This window comes from Salvia hispanica, unplaced genomic scaffold (genome assembly GCF_023119035.1).
Source record: "Salvia hispanica cultivar TCC Black 2014 unplaced genomic scaffold, UniMelb_Shisp_WGS_1.0 HiC_scaffold_806, whole genome shotgun sequence".
NCBI classification, from domain to species: Eukaryota; Viridiplantae; Streptophyta; class Magnoliopsida; order Lamiales; family Lamiaceae; genus Salvia; species Salvia hispanica.
In genome coordinates this window covers 1-5000 of record NW_025952584.1, presented here as the reverse complement: position 1 = coordinate 5000, position 5000 = coordinate 1, and the positions used below count along the sequence as shown (strand labels likewise).

The 5000-nt window shown below is 41.9% G+C and overlaps 1 non-coding gene across 1 annotated transcript; it reads right to left on the bottom strand.

Annotated features, from left to right (window-relative positions):
* Window positions 1-4492: 4492 nt before the first annotated feature.
* On the bottom strand, window positions 4493-4599 carry LOC125200115. Its single transcript, XR_007172674.1, has one exon. It is a non-coding gene; the product is annotated as a small nucleolar RNA R71 (small nucleolar RNA).
* Window positions 4600-5000: the final 401 nt, after the last annotated feature.

Here is a 5000-nt window from a genome sequence, read left to right as displayed (position 1 = left end):
CGGAAATTATGAGTAATAATAAATGAATGATTTCTGTCTCCTTTATTCTCCTATTTATATTAAGTTCCTTTTGGGCCCAGACAGGGATCTATGGAAGGTTTTGGATATGGGCTCACCCAATTAGCTTTTTACTAATTAAATTGAACCCACAATTTAATACAAGCTTATATTGGAATATTACGAGCAGCCACTACAGAAGTAATATTGAACTCTCCACATCCAAATCCGAAATTACAAGTAATCCGGGTTTCTACTTTGTTTATTATTTATTTCCCGCGTTTAAGATATAAATGTCCATTAATTAATTAATGTCTGCTATGGACTTAATTAATTAATATCTTATTAATTCCAAGAGTGGACTTAGCAAGAAACATTCATTTATTATTCATAGAGCGAATAAAACTCCAACTGGCCAGTTTTTCGAATAATAAAACCTTGTTCGAGCTCCTCTTGAGGACATTATCAAACGAGACTCACCTCGCGCACGTTTCAACATAATAGCAATCCTAGCACCGCTAGATATTAATCACCACTACCCAATATATCGGGATTATTGGGTTGCGAAAAACCCGCACCATTTGATAAGTCAAAGTAGTGCATAATCAATACCGTATGCTCAATGCTAACATATGTAGATTAAGAAATAGTATTTTAATAGTTTTTATCAAGACCTAGTCTTTCAGTAGATAGCATAAAGACACGTCTTGCTATTAGATCCGTTCAGTGCTATACCACACCAATGTCAAATTATTTCAGTAAGGCTTAGAAATATGCGGACTGACATTGCAACCTTTCACGATAGGTAGCCAAAGCCTATCTAGGTTGTGAAATTCTTCTTTTTCTTTTGCAAAGCATTGCATAGATCTGACCGTGTTACCTTAAAGTGGACGACGCCCACAACCGGTCTACTAAGCAAAAGACTTAGACTTTGTTTACTTCTTATGCATTTAAATGTTTGTAAAACATCTTATAAATGCACAAGCAAACACAATGTAATAATAATAGTGATTCTATTCGTGCGAGACTGCTCGAATAATACTGAATCGGGTTAAAAGTGGATTGTAGAGTTTTACGTATACAAGCAAGATTCTATTCGCGCGAAACTTGCTCGAAACATGCTTTTCAGTATACCAAACCTAACACTTGATCCATCACTGCATTAGCTGATCCTCTCCTCAATATGCTTCGCGGGTTATCATAGGCTTTCTTTGCCTCAATTAGTCTCCCTAAGGTTTCCCGAGCTTCACTTGCCTTATTCTTGGTAAAATTTTCCCCGTTCGAGGAGTTCATCAAGTCTTTTGATTCAGGGTTTGCACCCTCATAGAACAGATAATAAGTTTCTGCCTCGATCATCCGATGATTAGGACAAGCATCCAACAGCCACTTGAAGCGGGACCAATAAAAACTTAGAGACTCATCGTATTCTTGTTTGCACTCCTGAATCTCCTTCTTCAAGGCATTCGTCTTGTTAGATGGAAAAAAGTAATCCAAAAATTCCAGTTTAAAATCCTTCCACGTGTTGATCGAGTCCGGTGGAAGCCTCAGCAGCCAAGTGTTCGCCTCCCCTTTGAGAGCAAACGGAATTGCTCGAAGACGGTAGTCCTCTTCTGTTGCCTCGTTGGGTCGCTTCTGAATGCTGCATAGTTTACTGAACTCGTTCAGAAATTCATAAGGGCATTCGTTCCTCCGCCCAGAGAAGGTAGGTAGAACTCCAAGTACATTCGTCTTGATGTCAATCGACCTCCGTCGTGGGTTCGAGACTATAGTATGAGCGGGTTCACCATCAAGATGTGCGGTGAGCGACCCTATTTCCGGATCGGGGTCTAGTAGGTGAGCCATATCTGGGTCCTTCTCCTCCTCGGTCTCGGAATGCTCTGGTTCGGTTGATGTCCCTAGGTTCTCCTCTGTCGATGAATTCCACTCCTTTTCACTTTCTGACTCGAACGGGAATGGATCTTCCGTTCTCAATCCTGATCTAGTAGTGATGGTAGATGTAGATTCCTTGATTCACCACTCGCACTGGCCACTCCCTGATCCAGATGAGCTTGCCCAGCTTCCAGATTGGAAGCCCGCTTTCATAAACTGTCAGGGAGAAAGAAAATAACAGAAATTAAAATATTTACACCAAATCCTTAATAACAACAAACGCCATCCATTCCCCGGCAACGGCGCCACTTGAAAGGGTTATTTTGTGCTATGGCTGTTCAAATAAGAAAATAACAGGTTCCCTAGATCCAGCAAATCCACTAGATCACTCAGCCTAGGAACTCGTGGGTCGCGAGGAATCTGACAAACTCATAGTTTCGTATGGTTTTAGAGGTGTTTAACCCATGTTTTTATTGAATTAAGGTGTTTATAAGAGGTTTTCACCCATATAGTCGTTAATTAGATGAAATAATGAGTTTGTTGGAGTTTTGAAGTAAAAACAGGTTAAAACGGAGCAAAATGGAGCAAATGGACGATTCCAGAGACTTCGCCCGATCGGGCGTTTTTCATCCGAAGAAACGCCCGATCGGGCGTTTTGACGCAGCATTGAAGTCCAGAGAGAAAACCCGATCGGGCTTTTCGCATCCGACAAAAAGCCCGATCGGGTGTTTTGAAGAGCATTGGATTCCAGAGAGAAAACCCGGTCGGGCGTTTCCCGTCCGAGAAAAAACCCGACCGGGCGTTTTGGCAGGCAGCGCGACAATTCCGTGTTGCCCGATCGGGCGTTTTTACCTATTGCCTAACGCCCGATCGGGCGTTTTTACGCAGTATCCGTTTTTGCCCTTTTTCTCTCCAAGTATAAAAGGGGTTCTTCTTCATTTTCGAACCCTAACTTCCCCACACCACAAATTGAGAGAAAAATCGAGAGATTCAAGAGGATTGAAGGCAAGGAGGCTTCATCTTCAAGAGATTGAAGAAGAAAGATCCTCCCCAACATCAAGTCCACCTTAGGGAGTTCTATTATCTTTTCATACTATGTTTTCTTTTGTTGTTCTTGTATTTTCCTTTGTTTTAGCTTCCATTATGAGTAGCTAAGTTCTTATTTAGGGATATTGGTGAAGTTTGTATGGATTCCATGGGATAAACCTTGATTTATGCTTATCTATGCCTTTTGTGGTGGTTTTGTTGGTTATTGTGCTTTTTCATTATCTAATTGATTAGCTACCAATTTGATATGTTTTGTCTAATTTTTGTCATTGAAAGATGCTTGATTAGATTGTTAAAATAGCCAACAACTCCGTGCGTTGTATGTGCTCGAGAGAGGCATAGCTAGAGAGAGGGCTTGGGTCCGTAGGTTGTAGGAGTCGGTTCCGAAGTGTAGGGAGGAGACTCCGACATTAGAGACCGATCAACGCGTTAGGTGCACCCGAGAGGGGGTCTAACCAATTAACCCGACCTTCCTAGCCACACATAGGACTTTTTAGATGAGCATGATCCCTAGGTGAACACCCGTGATCCATACCAACGGATCCATATCCCTACCTTCCCAATTTGAGTGAAAACTACCCTTTTACTTGCTCTATTTTCTATTTTGTTCTTACTTGCGTACTTGTTCTTTGATCTTAGTGTAGAAAAACCAAAAAACCCCTTTTATTAGTCTAGATAGTGTTCGAAATTGCATCGTAGTACTCAAGCCGGCATTTAGTCTTCGAGGATCGATAATTTTAACTTGCCACGTGCTACATACCCCATACACTTGTGGGTGACATATTGATTGCAATTTAGCATGAGTCAAGTTTTTGGCGCCGTTGCCGGGGACTAATTTGCTTTTGTGTTTGATATTGTGATAAAATAGAGAATACTAGTTTAGACATTTACTTGCTTTATTTAGTTTAGTTTTCTAGTTTAGCTCTAATTTCCCTTTGTTTCCTCTCTTTGTGTTGTGTAGGTTTTTATGCTCACGCGCTCAAGGCATCTACCCCTTGAGCCGATTAATTTAGAGATAGAAGCCGCCAATAGAAGAAGAGGAGGACGAAGGAGGAGAGCACGAGCTCAACATCTAGTTGAGCCAATGGAAAATCCAAATGGGAACAACGAGGAAGTACCACCTCCACCTCCACCTCCCCTTAATCAAGACCAAATCATCCTCCAACTACAACAACAAATGGAGGAGATGAGAAGGGAAAGAGAGGAGGAAAGGAGAAGAGATGCACCGGTTAGAAATGCATTTGGGAACGTTAATATCCCAATGCCACCCATTGATCCAAGAGTAAATGCCAACAATTTTGAGTTGAAGACGGCATTGATCCAATTTGTGGAGCAACGTGTTTTCTCGGGAAGGCCCACGGAGGATCCTAATATGCACTTAGCCAAATTCTTGGAGATTTCCAACACTACCAAGCTTAATGGGGTTCCCGAAGATACAATCAAGCTTAGGCTATTCCCTTTCTCATTGACGGGATATGCTAGAGATTGGTTTGATAACCTTGAGCCGGGCTCGGTTATAAGTTGGGACGACTTAGCCAAAAAGTTCTTGGAGAGGTTCTTCCCTCTTAGCTCTACTCTCAACCTACAAGCGGAGATCTCCCACTTTAAAATGAAGAGCCAAGAGTCTATGTTCGAAGCATGGGAGAGATTCAATGCTTTGTTGAAGAAGTGTCCTAACCATGGGTTGTCTCCGGGCCATCAAGTGAGCCTTTTCTATAATGGATGCTCGGAATTTATCAAAAGTCAACTAGACTTTGGTTCGGGGGGATCATTCTTGGACAAAGGGGTTGATGAGTGCAAGAAGATGCTTCAAAGGCTTGCATACACTAGCAAGAGTTGGAGCTCGGGTCGAGATGGCTCTATGCCGGTAGCTTCGGTTGTTGATTCGGATGCATTCAATCTCCTCAACCAACAAATGATGATTCTCAATCAAAAGGTGGATAGCATAAGTTTGGGGATGGCACCCAATGTAGAGCCTCAACCTACCGTAAAGGATGTTAATTATGTGCATCAAGGAGGAAATCAAAGGAACTTCTACAATTATCGCCCCAACAATGGGGGTGGTAATTATCGTCCATCCTTCAATA